Source organism: Numida meleagris, chromosome 20 (genome assembly GCF_002078875.1).
Source record: "Numida meleagris isolate 19003 breed g44 Domestic line chromosome 20, NumMel1.0, whole genome shotgun sequence".
In the NCBI taxonomy this organism is placed as follows: domain Eukaryota; kingdom Metazoa; phylum Chordata; class Aves; order Galliformes; family Numididae; genus Numida; species Numida meleagris.
The window spans coordinates 6375275-6392985 of NC_034428.1; the positions used below are offsets into that span (position 1 = coordinate 6375275).

Sequence of the window (17711 nt, forward strand, 5' to 3'; positions counted from 1 at the left end):
GGGATGGAACATCCACTACCTCTCTGGGCAACCTGTGTCAGACTTGTTAATCTGAACTGCTTTGAGCTGAACATATTGAAAGCAAGTCAAGAGGCACCTGGACTCCCACCACTATCACCACCTTCACAGCCCCAACACCCCTGTAGGGAAGAAGGATCTCTGTGCACTCCACAACCACTCTTCAAAAGAAACCAGTGCAGCTGCTTTAAAACACAGCTGAAGGAGGATGTAGTGATGTAGAAACCTAATGGCATTTACTCAGGAAGCAAGTTTGCATCCTCCATCTCCTGGAAGGCTTCTATAACCACTAACTTGTGGTCTAGACTAAAAGAGATATTTTCAGCACTTAAAGCGGTGTATCTCATTAGTAAACTTACTGGAAAGGGAGATAAACCAAGAGCAAATTGGGCACTTCACAAGGGAGTCAACTGGGAGAGGGCCTCCGTTCTGGCTCTGATTCCAAGGGCTGCTCCCTCACCATGTAGTTCACAGAATCAAAAAGGTTGTAAGGGACCTCAGGAGATCCCCCAGTCCAACTCCTGCTAAAGGGCATTCTCCAGAGCAGTCACACAGCAAAGCTTCCAGGTGGGGTTTGAATATCTCCAGAGGAGACTCCACCACCTCTCTGGGCAGCCTGTTCCAGGGCTCTGCCACCTTCAAAGTAAAGACATTTTTCCTCATGTTCAAATGGAACTTCTGGGTTCACGATTGTGACCGCTGCCCCTCATCCTGTCACTGGGCACCACCAAGAAGAGCCTGGCCCCATCCCCTTGCCTCCTGCCTTTCAGGTGTTTCTAAGTGTTGCTCAGATTCCCTCTCAGCCTTCTCTTCCCCACACTGAACTTCCCCAGGGCTCTCAGCCTTTCCTCATACAGGAGATGCTCCAGGCCCTGATTGTCTCTGTAGCCCTCCACTGGACTCTCCCCAGCAGTTCCCTGTCTGCCTTGAACTGGGGAGCCCAGCACTGGGCCCAGTGCTCCTGATGTGGCCTCCCCAGGGCAGAGCAGAGGGGCGGAGAACCTCCCTCACCCTGCTGGCCATGTTCTATGCTATGCACCCCAGGGCCTCCTCGGCCACCAGGCCTCAATAGCTCTATCGAACTGGTGATCACAGGACAAACTGGAACCGACCTCCGATTCGCTCCCACACCTCCACGGCCGGCTGGCGGCCTAGCGGCAGGTGAGAAGAAGCCCGGTCCGGTTCGGGCGAGGCCCGCACCAGCGCACAGCACTCCGCGCCGTCGCCATGGTTACCTTTATTGGGAGCGGCGCGGCGAACACGGCGCGCGCCCGCGACAGCCGCGGGAACAATAAAGCTTCAACAACAGCCGTCCCCTCCCCCGCCCCCTTCGGCGGTGTTGGGCCGCTCTGCGCGCGCCGCCATCTTGAGGCCACTACGGGCCGTCTCCCGCAGCACGTGACGGAGGAGTCGGGGGTGGGCGAGAGGGTGGCGGAGAAGCGCATGCGCAGTTGTCTCCCCCGCTCTGAGGGGTGAGGCGGGGTGAGGGGGCCGGTGGGGTGAGCTCAGGCCGGAGGGGATGAAAGCTCCGTTTGTATCTATGGATGTGCACTGGCATTGTGGTGTTCCTCTGTGTTCGTCCCAGAGAGCCAAGCCTTGGGCATGTTTCTGTTCCCTGTCCATCAGTAATCTGACCCAGCCCGTAGCTCAGTGAAGGCCTCGGTGCATTCAGTGAGAGCTTCCAGATGGCCCTGTAAGCAGGAAGAGGGGGGGGTCTGGGTTACCTGTCAGCGCTGCTCCAGGGGCTGGGGCTGGGCCGAGCCGCCTGCCAATGCCAGGCTCCTCGGTTTGCAGGGCAGAAGCAAAGGCTGCACAAATTCCACATACCATGCTGAGTAACGGGTGACCTCACCTGGAGCACCGTGCACAGGCGTGGGGTCCTCAGTGCAGGAGGGACGTGGATCTGTTGGAGTGCTGAAGTGCAGCTGCTCACTGCTCACACCCAGAGTGCACAGGAGACCCACTAGCCAGGGAGGATGTCAGGGCAGATGACGCTTCCCTGAGTGTTACACCAGATGGGGATCTTCTTTTAATCAGCTGTTGCACAGTGCCAGCTTGCGCACCTGACAGCTGCAGGGTCCTCTGCGCACAGCGCTGGCAGGGCTCTCTGGAATGGGCTTGTCTGAAATGGTGGAATAAAAAGGTTTTGGCCACATTTTGCATGAAAAAAAAAAGGAAGGGAGAAGGGAAGGGAGAACAGAAAGGAAGGAAGAAGAGAACGGAAGGGATGGAGGGAAGGAAAGGAGAAAGGAAGGGAAAGGAAGGGCAAGGAGAAGGGAAAAGAAAGGAAAGAAAGGGGAAAAAAAAGAGGGTGCAAATTCAGGTATTGCGGTTTGTGTTTTGATGCCTGGAGAGGGCTATCTGCTGCCATCTATTGACAGATTGAGAAGAAGACCTAATGAGCCAACTCATTTGCATGAGCAAGTGTTAATTTCTGGATAAATGCATAGGGCAGGGGGATAACATCCTCAGCTGTGTAGCTTTGACACCAAGCTATGTGTGAGCTGGTAAAGAGCAGCAGGCAGGCAGGGATTTGGGACTGTGTGTCCTGTCTACTGTCAAGCCTTCTCCATGGGGATGCGAATGAAATTCTGGGGCTGGCATGTGGTCAGGCAGATCATCTTGCAAACAAATGGGTATTAATTAAGAACTCGTAATGTCATGATGAGATTTGTTCTGTTCTGGGGCCTCTGCACACTGCCAGGGAAATGCCTTTGGCTGAGATCCTCAGCTGTGAATGGCACAGCCAGCTCTTGGGGCCATTAAGATACAAATGGCATTGCTGCAGCAGGTTTCAAGGTCACTTCTGGAGGATGCAAGAAAGGCAGGTTTGGCTGTTTTCTTGTAGGATTATGGAGAAAGGCTCCTTGAGGAGCTGCTCAGACTACAGTCCCTTGCCAGTCTCATGCAACAAGTTGTCTTTGTTAGAGCTGTCAATTCCAGCTCCTCCAGCTTTCTCACAAATGCGTTTGCTGGTAGTTTCATAGAATCACATTAGAATCACAGAATCACGTAGGCTGGAAAAGATATTCAAGAGCATCCATCGAACCACCAACGTGACCTACCAAATCCCACCACTAAACCGTGTCCCATAGTGCCACAGCCACGCATTTCTTAAATGCCTCCTGGGATGGGGACTCCACTACTTCTCTGGGCAACCTGTTCTGATGCTTGACCACCTTCCACCTTGAGATCTAACCAATGGGGAAGGAACTTCCAGGGCTGGCACTAAGAAGGTATCTAGTGATGCATGAGTTTTTGGCTTGCTGTCTGTGAGCCTGTCTGTATGGTATCTGCTTTGTGCTGCAGTACTTCCAGAGAACAACTGGAGCAGGCAGCGGGTGGCACGGAACTGCCATGGGATAGCAGCTTTTCAACTGAGATTACAGAGAGGAGGAAGCTGAATGCCCATTGCTGCCCAGCTCAAAGCAAAATATGACAAGGGGATGGCTGAAAACAGCTCCGGAGCCTCTGGAACTGAAATACACATTTGGTGATATCTGATTCAAGATGGGCTGACAGGATGACGGCAGCCTGCTGACAGAGCAGCTACGGCCTCCTGCCTTGGAGGTGATGGATAGTTTGTGGAGACGACAGAGCCATAGCATGATGAGAACTGATGGATGAGAGCAGCAAGGATCCGGCTTTAGAGAAACCAGACTGGCTTTCCCCAAGGGCTGAAGGAGGATGGTTAGAGTGGGCAGTCCCATGATTCTCTGGCTACAGGGACAAAAACAGACTCGGAAGAACTCAGCCTTCCCCATCTGTTTCTGTCCTCTTTACTGCTTCACTCAAACAGTTTGGGGGCCATGCATTGCAAATTAAGCCAATGTTGTGTTCCAGGCTAAGAATAATCTCCCCAGATGAGGAAAAAGGACAAGAAAACAGGGACAAGAACAGTGTCCTAATACATATTTTTCAGTTCCCATCACAGTAAGCCTCTGTTTTCTCTTGGAAACATCTTAACTCTCGTCCTGTAGGTCCTGGTGAGGTACTTCCCACAAGTGCAGGAGCAGAGGCACCTCACCAGGGAGCCTGCAGGCACAGCCAAACCTTGCTGTTGTCACAACTTTTGATATGCGCGCCTTTTCCAGGCAGCACAGACCTTGAATCTGCTTTGGCCTCTCTCAGGTCCCTTAGATTGTCTCTTGGTGACAGCTGGGACACTGTAAGACAGAGCTGCAGCCATTTCGGCTCAGCACAGCAGGTACAGCAGAGATTTCCGTGCCTTTTGCTGGTAGCAGAGCAAGCTCAAGGCCATGCAACCACATCTTTCCGCTCTCAGTTCATAATCTCTCAACTGCAGTGCAGTCTGGATGGCAGCAAGCCCTGGCTTGCGGCTTCTCCTTCGAGCGCTTGAGGGCACTGTTGGAATTTGGAACGACGCAGATCTGTGGGGTGAAGGATTTGTTTCCTGACATACCATGCAGAGGCACATCAGGTTGCCAGGACTCTGGCTTACCCTGGAAACCTTGCTGCTTGCAGGGGTACGTAACTTTGGCACGAATGCACTGTCTCAGGCAAAAGCTTTCTCAGAAAAGTTCAGGTAATTGAGACTTCTTACGTCTTCATTTTTTTTTTTTCTGCAAGCATTTCTCCCTTCCACTTTTAACCTCAAAGCTTCTCTTGAAGGTCTGATTTTAGGGAGAGGAGCGCATTGCACAATCAGTTCTTGGGAGGAAGCAGACCATAAAAGGTCAGATCACGTGGAGATATGCTTCACCTGCACAGATACTGTGAGTGCTGTTCATGCAAGGACTTGTGTGCAAACACAAATCTCATCGCTGTCAGCCTCCAAGGGAGCCAGCAGAGCAGGCTGTGCTCCAGGGTCAGTGCTACAACAGCTCAGGAGGAGTGCACACAGCACTCTGCTGAGAAGCTGTGCCAGAGTAATTATTTACATGTGCTGGCATAAAGTAATTACTAATGGAGCGGAACACCATGCACAATTCCTCCAAGCTGTCCCAGAGGAGGCACTGGGAGGTACTGAGCAAAGTGCACTCTCCATGTACCGAACTTCAGGTTTCCTCCCACCTCAATCCTCCTCCCTCCTCCCAGGGGAGCAGAGAAGCCTCTGTCAGTGCTTTTGCCTCCATCCTCTTGCCTATGCCAGCACACTCCAAGGCTGTAAGTTGCCCTGTTACTTCAGCTAAATCACCAAAAAACTCACTCTGATAAGGTCTTTTGGAGATGATGACATTCACATTAAAAAGCTGGGACTGTAAATTGATTTGTGCTGTTTCACTGCTGTGTTTCTCTTGTTTCAGAGGCGGACTGCTGACACAACTATGCGCACCCAGACCGACTTCCTAAAGCCCTGAAGAACATCACACCTTCCACAGTGTATCTTCAGCTTCTCCATCAGGTGTATGACTTGATTCACCTCTAGAAAATCCAGTTCCCAGGTTCTGTGGTTGCTATCCCTGGGATCACTTGTCTGGGGTCTGTTACTAAATGTGATCAGGTTTTTTCCTGTTCTTTCAGACAGGTCAGAATTTCAGGAGATTCCTTTCAGGATGGAGCATAGCCCTTATCTTCATCTGGGCATCAGTGTTCAGGCCTGGTGCCCCTCCAGGCATGACTTCATCCCCAGCTCAGCATGCCTAGGCATCTGTCCATGATGTCAGCCCTTAAGTCCCCCAGTATTAGTGCCTGGCCTCCTTTAATCCAAACCCCACCCAAAATGTAGCCCGGAACTCACCCCTCATGTGCTGTAGGAGTAGCTGCTATCTATCACACTGACTGTGATCTCACCAACCTTGCCGTACAAATTACTGTCTCACCTCCAGTACCCCTTCCTGTTGGGATCTTTGTAGCATCCCTTGAGCCTCTCCTTCCAGCCTTGTTGGTTCTTTAATAAACCAAAAGACTGCAGATTTGTATGCATGTGTGGTGCAAGGCATGCCCAGCTCAACTCACTCATACTTAAAGGCTCAGAGCTGATCTCCCAAGCCCCTCAACAGAGGCTTCTTCATGATGACCCGGGATCACTAGGTGTATGCACCATGGTGAGGTGGTAGGTTCACTGCCTATCAGAGGGCACTGAGCACAGAACAGTTCCTATCACTAATGCATTTTTCTATCCACTGTATTCCCTTCTGTCTTCTACGCAACACTCAGCCAGCATGTCTCAAACACCAGCAGCTACTGCTTGTTAGCAATCATTTCTCATAACTGTTAGTCTTGTGACATTTCCTTTGTGTTAGATCTGCTTCTCTCAGCTTCTCCCCTACACATTCCTCTTTACTACCTCAGCAGGCTCATGCTGATGCAGACTTTCCTGCTCCTGAATCAAGTATCTATTTCTTCTCCCATGTCTTAGGTAAAAAACAATATCTCCATGCTCTGGTGACAGCAACCATCAACACCTCTCTCAGCTGTTCTAGTGCTTCATACACCATTCCTGGCCTGAAGAGTCTGTTCTTCCAGAAATCATATTCCCATTTAGATAATAAAGGGTTTTTCTTTCATTATCCCATCTTTACTCCCGGTGGCCAGCTCTGCACATGGCCTGTTTTGCCTTCCATACATGTGCACTGGTTTGTCAGCGTTCCAGCATCCTCGGTGGTCTGGGTCCCTCCAGTTGTCCGTTTGCTCTGTTTCTAGGTGCTGATTTGTTTTCCTATTAATCTCCCTCCCTCCCTTGCCGCAACTCTCCCAAGACAGACCGCAGCCAATATGTTTCATGTATCACATGCTGCGTAATAACACAAGGGAAGGGGACTCCATGCCTGTAACCCAGTTCTAAGAGCTATTTCCAGGGGTGGCAGGTGCTGGCAGGGCTCCAGCCATGTGCTCGCGTGCTGACTTAGCTGCTCTCCCTCCAAACTACCCCCTGGGGCACGTGTCCCTCCGCACGTCCCACCCCAGTTGTTGCATGGACCATGTTCCTGCTAGGGCAGAGCCTCCTGCCAGTCCCATTTTCAGCCCCCTGCACACACAGGCTGCTGCATGCCAGTGCTCCCACCACAACATTTTGCTTTCTCTGCTGGAGGAGCCGAGGATAAAGACTTCCACTGTTGCCAAGTGCAGAGGTAGCACGATGGTTTTGCTCGTGGATTTCTTTCCAGGCAGCAGGGTTGAGCTGCAGAAAGAAGGGCTTGATGTTCTCCATCACTCAGCCGCACAAGTAGAATTGTGCCCTGCACACCTGCATGGAAGTAGCCCTGCTTCCAGGCCTCCATCACGGAGGAGGGTTTCATCTGTAGTGCCCCAAACACTTCCAAAGGGTCATTTCTGGCGGACTGGGACCTGGCCCCCGGGGTCTGTGAAGACCCAGTGGGAGAGGTCCTAATGGCTGGCATGCAGCAAGGTGGGACCTATCCCCACCAACCAGCAGCCCGCATGCCATCCTTTCAATATCCCAGTCCCAAAGCCTGGCAGGACATTTTGGGAAGTGGTGTTGCATAGCTGGCTCTTTTATCAGGGAAAATCAGTGCATGGAGTTGCTGGTAATCATTTCTCTATCATCGTGCCACAGCTGCTTGTCCCTGCCATGTGCTGACACAGTTACTCGTGATAAAGATTGAGCTGTGGAGGTAAATATAACCCAGACCAATACCTCTGTCTGCTCTCTGTCACAACCCACACTCAGGTGAACGGGGGCAGTGGAGGGATGTGGAGGTGTGAGAGGAAGGAGAGGAATTACTACAATCACCTTTGTCACCCAAGGAAACGTGCTGCATTACTCCATCTGTGGTGAGAGGGGGCAAAGGGGCTGCCAGTTTGGCTAGTAGGAGATGGTAGCTGTCGCGATCAGGGCTCGGCAGTCACTCTGTTTGCTGACTAATGCATGGACTGAAAGATTGCAACCCAGAAAACGCAGTTCACAATGAGTATTTGTCCGCATTTTTCCTTACTGACTCAAATTTGGGTCATTTCTAAGGCTGAGGGTCCAGACTCCTCTTCACATGGGGAGGGCATGCTCCTGGGAAGAGGAAAGCTGATCTACATCCTTCTGGGTACAGGAACCCCATCTAGCTCCCCTGGTGCACACTGGCTGACACTATTAATGCATGGGGACCCGGCTGGGGCTGCAGCAACCCTGCCTGACAGCCCAGTTCTTGTATAAATCACCGGGTCACAGAAGGCAGGGCATTTACAAATATTGATCCTGTCTTTGGGGAAGCTAACCATTTTGGAGAGGGAGGCTTTTCCAAATAGTATTAAGTAGAGATGTCAGAGTTATTTTTGGCTCTGTCAACAGCGTGGGTCCATGTGGCAGTCCTGGTATACGGTACACCAGCCTGGTGATGCTGCCTGCTCCTCTTCCCCTAGGCACTTCAGAAGGGGTTCCATGTCCCTGAGCTCTGGCAGCTCGAGGCCATTCCCACTGCCCAGGGGAGCGTGTTCCATGCCCACCTCCCTCTGGTGCAGATACTGCAAGAATCAGCATTGAAAGCTTTTCTGAAATACTGAAAGATTGCATCAGCGCATTTCCCGTGGTCAACTAAATGGGTAACCTTGTCCTAAAAGGAAATTAAGTGAGTAATCTCCTGGGATGGGGAACCTCCAGAAAGAGGAAGTGTTTCAATCATGGTAAGTGGTTTCAAATTCAACCGCAACATCCAAACTTCCCATCCCTGAAGATCAGAGCTCCCAACTGGAGCTAGAGGGACACCCTACCCTCACCCTGCACCCCAAGGGCGAATGTAATCCCTCAGGAGACAGGACAGCCAGGAGTCCAGACATCTTCTCTGTAGCAACAGTTACTCAAATGTTTGTGTGGATAAGACTGTCCTGACTGGAACACGTGTATAAAGGCAGAGGCAGTTACAGCAGGCTAACAGAAGCAATGAAAACTCATTTTTTTTTGAACTAGCCATTTGAGAAGAGAGCTGTGAATCAGGGGTCTTCCTCTCTGTGGAATTTTAGAGACCTTAGTGTGATTTGGGTCAGAATCGGGAGAAAAAGTGCTGTATCATCTCTGGACAGAAATGTTCATCTGTTACATCACACAAGTTTGGAGACAGCCAAGGCTGTCAGCTCTCCATTGCCATTCATTGCAGTGGCCCAACATAATAGCAGGGTGCAATAAATTAGCCACATCATGCACTGTGATGTCAGACTGGGTTCCTGAATCAACAGCAGCCAGGTCCCCATCACCCTTCTAGGCAGAGGCAGCAGAGCCTGGGAGGAACCATCTCTGAGCTGGACCTCATGGAGAAGAGCAGGGCTAAGGCCAAACCTAGCAGGTGCTGTGGGAACAAGTGCTGGGCTGGCACATACTCATTCTGATGTCTCCTTTCCTATTGAGCTCAAGAACAAGTGATATTTCTCAGGGGTCAGTATCGGGAGCAGTGTTGTTTAACATCTTAGCTGGCAACACGGACAGTCACACACAGTTCTGTCCTGGACCACCTCCTGGATTCCCCTGGCACTACGGGCTGGAGTTGGCCTCCTGGACTCCCATGCCTTGCCCCAGCAAGAAGGCAGTAAGTTCAGGTAATAGCTGTGCACAAGGACTCTGTTCTGTACATGCTGCAGCCAAACCAAGAACTTGTTTGTCATTTCTCAGCTGCTCTGCTGGCTCTCACTAAAGATGTTGCTCTTCCTGCCACAGGGAGAGGATCCCTGTGGGTGGGTGGGATTTAAGGGTTAGCAGAAGGGAGTAGCGTGGGGCAATGGAAATTCAGCCTTAGAGTGAGTCAGACGCGTGAGTCAGCAGGTCCCAAAACTCAGACCGTGGTGTCCAGCTGTCCTGAGCCAACGTGCAGGGAGAGGTCAGCGTCCCACTCACACTGGGCAGGATCTGCAGGGAGACAGCTGAGCTGCCGAGCCAAGGGCCTGCATCTGCCCACATGGGATGCAGATATCACAGAGCTGTGATATTGGTGGGTACCTCGTCCACCACCCTCTGCTCCTGTGTGGCCACAGCACCATGCCCCTGAGTGCCACATGACCAGTGGACATGGTGGGGATGGGCTGGAGTTCGGCTGGATGATCTTAGCAGTCTTCTCCAATCTTAATGATCCTGTGATACTAAGAGGTAAGAGGCACTAAAAAGGTTGGGATTCATCATCTTGTAGAGGAGGAAACCGGAAGGGATGTAATTGAAATTCGCAAAATCCCCAGTGTGGTGAATCAGGTGAACACAAAATCATGGACAAGAAGTAGAGTCTTGGTGGAACTGGTAGGATATCACTTCAAAATGGAGAAAAGGAAAGATTTCTTCATGTAGTGAGTAAAACTTTAGGAATTTGCTGCCACGAGAGGCTGTCAGCACTGTTAGAGAGGGATTAGACCAGTTAATAAATGGAAGTCCATAATGGAATACTGAGGGAACTGGCAGAGGTGGACCCTCTACCGTACCTAGACTGTGAAGGCTAGACCCTAGTCTGTCAGTGTTATTTATGAGATGTTTAGACTGTCTCACTCAAAAAGGCATCTCCTACTGTCCCTGTTGGACACAGGCCAGATGGGCCGTAACTTTGTCCCAGTACAGCATCCTTCTGTTTCCCTTTTCCTTCTCCTGATACAGTTTTCTCCTTTAAGTTCTTCAGGATTTTTCCATCATTCAGCACTCGCCTAACTGGTCACCTCAGAAATGGGGCTGAGGATCCTGTCCATGAGAGCAACTTCCACTCACAACATGGAGAAAGCATTACAGATCACCTCAAAAAATGACTTAACCTCAGAAGTAACCGACACCCAGAAGGGGGCCCAGGAACAAGATCAAATGCATAGAACCACAGAATATCCCAAGTTAGAAGGGACCCACAAGGGATCACTGAGTCCAACCCCTGGCTCCACAAAGGACCACCCAGAATCCAAACCCTATGTCTGAAAGCGGTGTCCAAACGCTTCTTGAACTCCATCAGGCCTAGCCCCATAACAATAATTGTTCATAATAATGAAAAAAGCCTCACTTGAAGATTATCTGTGTCACAGAGTTCAGAGTCAACCAGGCATCCCCAGTAAAAGTTCAATTTGTTTAGGAAATCCTGTAGGAGACAGAAGTTTTCGCAGCAAAAGTTCTAAATGGGAGGAGCTCCATTTTAGCTTTTTCTCTTGGAAAAAGAGTCATTTTTATATCACAGCGACTAAAGAGGTCATAGGAAACTACCTCTTAGAGCATCAAGTAGATGCCCCTAGTTTGTTTCACCTGGGACAACAAATACACAATGACATTCCCTATTCCCTCAGGCCTAGGATCATCTAGGTTGGAAGAGACCTTCAAGATCAAGTCCAGCCATCAACCTGACCTACCAAGTCCCATCACTAGCACACATCCCTTGGTGTCACATCCACGCATCTCCTGGACGCCTCCAGGGATGGGAGCTCCACCACTGCTGGGCAGCCCTTTCCAAAGCCCCCAGTGCATAGGGAACACAGTGTATTCCTGCATCACCAGGCCCCATCAGCCTGACCACCATGTGCACCCTCCAGCCCACGCCACACCATAAACTGAAATCAGCTGAATCTTCCACAATTTAAGTAACCTGAACCCCACCCGGGGACCCAGCATAAGTTTACAAGGCAACCCAAACAATTTTTACTTGCCCTCCACCAACTTTCAGCTCCTTCCTCCAGAATGGCCCACCTGAGTCATGAATTGGAGGCATAGTGTGAGGCTTCAGCATATGCCAAAGCATCTTTCCCAGCCAACTAATACGGACTTTACTGCAGGTACCCCATTAGAAGAAAGTGCTTGTTAAAGATACACGGAAAGCAATTGCTTACCTAAGTAGGCGTAGCAATCAGAAGGACCAACACGATGGAAAAGGCATTACAAAAGAGGTGGAAAAAAAGGTTACAAAAAAGGTGCTACAAAGGAAGGTAAGTAGATCGCTCACCTGTATCAGAAGATTCTGGGTTCACAGGGAAAGGCTTCCACCAAGGAGGGATCTCCAGAAAGAGATCCTTCCTCAGGGGCAGTCAGCCCTTCAATGAGACCTAAGAGAGGCGGAGCCAAGCTCCAGCCCTTCCACTCACACAGTGAATTGCCTCCACCTGTGCTCCCAGGGCTGACTGGGTCTTTCCTCCAGGTGCTCAATCAGTGGTTCAGGCCGTGACTCAGCAGTTCCCATACAGTAGGGATAGGTGAAATGGGTTGGGCTGGGATAGGAAGGAGGCTTCATCTCTTAGTTCCCCACGTATTCTCAGTTTCACAGGGCAGACATTTAGAAGGTCTCAGCCCTTCTGCTGGGCAGCTGATCAGAGGGGTGGCCAACTTGACTGAATGCAGAGTTTAAGTCACATCAATGTCAAATGCAGAGTTCCTGCCCTGATGCTTGTCTGAACCCTCTCATATCAGAGGAAGGACATTTAAGGTACAAAGACGTACCGACACAATGTTCCATCTGACCACTCTGGCCTTTTATCCTCATAGTGCTGTGACCTTCTTAGACTCATGGCACATAGAGAAGGGTCTCATATCCATTAGGGCAGAGCTGGACTGTTTGTATGTTCTAATTCTTCTGATATAACCCAGCAATGGTTGTATCAGATAGATATATGCCACATCCCAGGAGTGACGGTCTCACTAATTCAAAAACCGTATGTTGTTATGACACTGCAGAATGTGCCTGGAGAAGTGGCAAGCCCACTTGCTCCTCCAGGCTGAAAGCAGCCCATAAAAGACTCTTAGACTCACGGAATCACGGAATCATAGAATATCCAGATTTGGAAGGGACCCATAAGGACCATTGAGTCCAACATTTCTGCTGCTCCAGATGTGATCTAGCATAATTTCTATGATCGCAGCCACCAAAGATACTATATAATATTGATCCCTCTGAGATGGGGGATCTCCCAAAATGAGTATGTTCAGTAGTGTATATGCTAACCCTCCAGGACAAAAGGAGCTTCTGGGCAAGGTGCATTTGGAAAGGGAGGTGGATCTGAGCTGCCCATTGACACAAAGAGCTCTGAGATCCATAGAATCATAGAATGGTTTGAGCTGGAAGGGCTCCATAAAGGCCATCTGGTCCAGCTCCCCTGCAATGAATAGGGACACCAACAGCTTCTGCTCGTCCTTGAGCAGACATTGCGAGAAGATCAAGGTTGTGATTTCCTCATATTGTGTTTTCTTCTAGGAAGTCTATTTCCAGTTTTGTCCTGAAAAACAGATGCAGAAGTAACTCCCAGCAGCACTGCAGTGAGCCAAAAGAAGAAAGAATCAACATAAATGAACAGAAAAGGGAGCTTTGTATAGCAGAAGTTTTGCAGCCTCAGGTAGGATGGAACACAGAGAAAACACTGCTTTGTTCTTGTCTGGCTTTGCCAGTGTGACTGGGAATCAAGCCTGGCCTTACCACCACATCACCATGGGCTGAAGATGGAGCATCTCTCTCTTGCCACCACTGGTCATTTCAGGTTCATTCACAGAAGAGTGGCCAGTCTGCTTTTCAGGGCTGTGTGCAATAAAGGGGTTTCTTTTATGAGATCTCTGGGCTCCTTGCTCCAATGGTCAGCTATTTCCACTGTTAAAAATAGTCACTTTATCTCTAACCCAACAACCACCAGCTTTGCTTCCCAACCCCAGATCTTTTTCTTTGTCTGCCCTCTTAAAGAGCCTTGTGCGCTCTGAGTATTCCCCCACATCAGTTCTCACAGTCCATGATTAAATCACCTCTTAAAAACCAGATAAACTAAACAGATCGTGTTCCATTAGTCTCTCACTAAGAATGATTTCTAGCCCTGGGATAATTTGCTACTTCTTTCCTGAGTCCTTTCCAAATTTTCAGGGTCACTCTCAGGCATAAGCGCCAGACCTGAATGTGCCATTTTGGTGATGATGTCACTAAAATCACACACAGGAGCTGTGCCACCTCCATGATATTTCCTGCTTGTGCATATCAAGATCGTATTCAGCCTTGCAGCAGCACTGGGAATTTCTGTTCTCTGAATTTCAGTTGAAACCCACACCCTTTCTAGAAGTGCTGCTTTCCATGGTCCATCATTCCAGGAGTGCCCTGCACATCTGTTGCTAACCAGCCATTAAATGTTGACTGGAGCATCACTAGGCATTCACAGCCAGGTTGGATGGGGCTCTGGGCAGCCTGATCTGGTGGGGGGCAACCAGCCCATGGCAGGAGTTTAGAACTGGATGGGCTTTAAATCCCTCCAACCTAGGCCGTTCTGTGGTTGTTTCTGTTTTCCTGTATTCCAGTGCCTGTATACCCCTCACTCCTCCAGCTTGACTTCTTCCTATGCCACCAAGTATGCATCTGTATTTTTCTTTAGATAAGATTTTATCCCATCCCAGGCAGTCACTCTGTGCTGTCATTAATCCTATAAACAAACTTTTCCCATGAAGTTCTTGTGCTTGCAACTTCCCAGTCACTTCCAACCAGGATAGAAAATGTTTGCAGTCAGGAGACCCATTCCCGTTCTATAATGTGAAGTCAGATATTTCTGAAATGAGACATAGGGAGTTATGGAGCCCCTTAATAAAGAGCATAGAAATATATTTAATGTCAGCAGGAGGAACCAGATGGGCTCCAGAGCCACCTGTGAGCCCCTCATTATAGAACAGAATCATTAAGGTTGGAAAAGACCTCTAAGATCATCCAGTTAAACCCTGACCCACCCCCACCATGCCCACCAACCACATCCCTCAGTGCTACACCTCCATGGTTCCTGAACACCTCCAGGGATGGTGACTCCACCACCTCCCTGGGCAGCCTCTGCCAATGCATCACCATTTCTGATGAGAAATTATCAACCTGCTTGTGCCCTTTAGGGGTAATATGAATCTCTGGATGTCTCCAGTGTCTCTCTGCAGGAAATCAGTAGCACCAAGGAGAAGCTCTTTTAGATTTTCTATCCTTCAGTATCGGTATTTCCCCCTCTCCTTAGCAAAGCAACAATTTCTGAACAAGGACCTTTGGGGCCCAGGAATGCCATGCCACACTACAGCCCCCAGCACAGTCCTGGCAAGAGGACTGGGAAATACTGTCGCTCCATCTGAGGTCACACTGCAGCCTATCTTTTTTACCCAGCAACCTCAGATGAAGAAACTGGAAATCAACACTGGAACAAACTCACAAGTTATTCTCCAGCCTGTCATTGCCCTGAGTCAGATGGAGACAAACAGAGAGCCTCTACCCAGGCGAGATTGTAATCGGAGTGATGGAAAAGACCATTAGGTCATCTGGGCCATCTGCCCCCGCCAATACACGCCTGTTCTCTGCTTCATGTTATCTAGTGCTTAGCTTGGAGTGAGTCAAGTGATGCAGCTTCCAGTTTCCCACGGGAGACTTTTCCTAATAAAACTAATAGCTGAGATGGAAACGTTTCCTGATATTCTGCCTAAATATGCTGTTGCTCACATACATCCCATTACTCTTGCTGATCCTCCCGTGGGGCCCTCTGAAAGCACGTCTCTCCTTGGTGTTCATACCCATCACGTTCCTGCTGACAGTTCATGTTTTATTTTGCCGGGATACCATCTAGACAAGCTACACTTCATGGTGCTGTGGTGATGGCTCCAGAGCCAAAGCCTCAAATAGCTTTCTTCATCCTTGGAGCCTTTGGACTCCTCCTAAGAAGTAAGTTTTCCCAGAAATTTTGCACAGGGAAATATTCTGGAGGGGTTTTCTTTTAAAATCTTCAGCATATAACAACAAGATGGAAGACAAATGAGGAGAGAAGGAGAGAGTAAGATATCTACACTGATGGAGACCTCATTGCTGTCTACAGCTCCCAAAAGGAGGTTGTAATGAGGTGGAATTGGCCTCTGCTCCCAGATAACAGCAATAGGACGAGAGGTGATGGCCTCAAGTTGCACAAGGGGAGGTTCCGGTTGGATATTAGGGAAAAATTATTCTCAGAAAGAGTGGTGAGGCATTGGAATGGGCTGCCCAGGGAGTTGGTGGAGTCACCATCCCTGGAAGTGTTCAAGAACTGTGGAGATGTGGCACTGAGGGACATAGTGAGCATTGTGGGGGTGGGTTGGCAATTGGACTAGATGATCTTAGAGGTCTTTTCCAACCTTAATGATTCTGTGGTTCTGTGTCCTCAGGAGCAAGAGATGTAGCCATGGCTTGGAAGCTTCCAAAAGACCTCAGTGCATATGCTTTACTTCTTTCCCTTTTGTTGAATAAGAGGATTATTAAAATAAGTGAAACTTTGGGTTGCGCAGCCCACCTGCTTGAGCAGCTCTCCATGAGGGTGGGGAGTCCCCTCCGTCCCCAGTGAGCCCATCCTGCAGCCCTGGTGGGAAGAAGAAAGCAGAATCCTGTGATGCTATTTTTAATACCCACCAGTCTCTGCTAGGGTTTGGTAGTAGTGAGGTGTTTGATGGGATGAAGTGATGTATGAAGAGGAAGAACCAGCTCCCTCAATGAGTCAAGGGGGACAGAATTGCGGGATTTATTCCAGAAATGGCTTTCGAAGTATTTCTTACCATAGTTTTTCAGTCTCTGAGCTGCACTTGTACAAACCCAGCCATGTTGACCCAGTGCCACAGGCTTGGGAACGATGCAGTCCCCAAGGGGAAGGGCGTCTTGCACTGAGCAGAAGGAGCTGCAATCCAAGATGGTGCCTCTGTGTAGATCGGATAAACAGAGCCAGCCCTGCAACAGGAAATTAATTTAAATTTACAAGAAATAATTTTTGCCTTGGTTGAATGAGATGGGAGATCCTCCTTCTGTTCTTCATTAAGCAACAAAGGGTGAAACCAACAGCAAATTGTGCGCAAACCACCCAACTGTGGCCCTGAACTCCTGAAACATCTTTATTCACTTAATCTGGGATTCAGGAAATTCTCGTCCAAGCCGGTTTTATTGGGTGGTTTGAATTGAGCTCTCAGCCTCCCAATCAGTAACAGATGAACAATTTTGCATAACATTTTTTTCTCGTGGATTTTTGGCTCTGCTCCGTCCTTCCTAGCAGCTGAGACGATGAAACATGGCTGTTGTTCATCCTTTCTGAGAAGCCAGCCTTGCTCCAGTTCTGGGAATGGCCATAGGCTGCCCAGGAGGGAGATACATAGAGCCTGAGCAAGGCCAAGCCCCACCTCTCTCTATGCTCCTCCATTGGTGGCTCTTTTCCAGTCTCTTCCCATCCTATCAGTGGTGAAGCACTGGCACGGGTTGCCCAGAGAGGAGGTGGTGCCCCTTCCCTGGATACACTCAAGGTCAGACTGGACAGGGCTCTGAGCACATGATGGAGCTGTGGGTGCCCCTGCTTATTGCAGGGGGGTTGGAGCAGGTGACCTTTAAGGGTCCCTTCCAACTCAAGCCATTCTATGATTCCATGATTCTATGATTCTGCAGTCTGCCATGCGTGTGCACCTGGACCAGAATGGGTGTGTGAGCATGCAGCTCATCCCACAACCAAAGCGCTGCCAATCCCACAGCTCTACTGGGAATGCATGGCACATGGGACACTGGAAGAAAGCAAAACAAGAAGGGCACGACCCTGGAAAAAAAACATCTGAGTAAATCCCAGCCCTCTGGCAAGGGGCTGTGCATACTCATATGCATGCACCCATGTCGGTGCACACGTGTGGTACTTGTCAGCATCTCTCTGCCTCCACCCTTGCCTCCTTGGCTGCCCTGAGCTGCCAGGACTCGCTTGAAGGCCAGTCAGGAAATGAAATAGGTGCGATGCAGCGCAGCGCTGGGGGCCCAGGCTGCCCTCCATGGGTGGGCTGCCTCACCTGCCGGCAGCCCCAGACGGCCCCGCCGACCCTTGGCAGCGCGTTGTGCCGTATGATGTGCCGCACGATGTTTCGGGGCTGCCAG

General features: G+C 49.9%; 1 protein-coding gene and 2 long non-coding RNA genes across 22 annotated transcripts in view; 1 reads left to right on the top strand and 2 right to left on the bottom strand.

Annotated features, from left to right (window-relative positions):
• ZBTB40 (zinc finger and BTB domain containing 40) overlaps positions 1-1397 on the bottom strand; it is a 36023-nt gene extending 34626 nt beyond the window's left edge. For 6 of the 17 annotated variants that reach the window (XR_002444432.1, XR_002444433.1, XR_002444434.1 and 3 more), the window contains exon 1: positions 1254-1393. The gene's annotated coding sequence lies outside the window, so the exon portion shown is untranslated. Of the gene's footprint in view, positions 1-1130 lie in introns of all 17 variants that reach the window. The other 11 variants (XR_002444431.1, XR_002444429.1, XR_002444430.1 and 8 more) reach the window with 7 other exon arrangements.
• LOC110408567 lies at positions 1402-5892 on the top strand. 4 transcript variants are annotated; one of them, XR_002444436.1, is made up of 3 exons: positions 4450-4564; positions 4651-4754; positions 5286-5892. It is a non-coding gene; the product is annotated as an uncharacterized LOC110408567 (long non-coding RNA). The 4 variants fall into 4 exon arrangements; XR_002444437.1 differs by lacking the exons at positions 4450-4564; positions 4651-4754 and adding an exon at positions 1402-1490; XR_002444438.1 differs by lacking the exon at positions 4651-4754 and having other exon boundaries at positions 4371-4505.
• Positions 11967-17711, bottom strand: part of LOC110408568 — a 57068-nt gene continuing 51323 nt past the window's right edge. Inside the window, exons 2-5 of the long non-coding RNA XR_002444439.1 lie at positions 16370-16538; positions 16111-16176; positions 13275-13373; positions 11967-13077 (exon numbers count right to left, since the gene is read on the bottom strand). This is a non-coding gene — a long non-coding RNA (uncharacterized LOC110408568). The remainder of the gene's footprint in view (positions 13078-13274; positions 13374-16110; positions 16177-16369; positions 16539-17711) is intronic.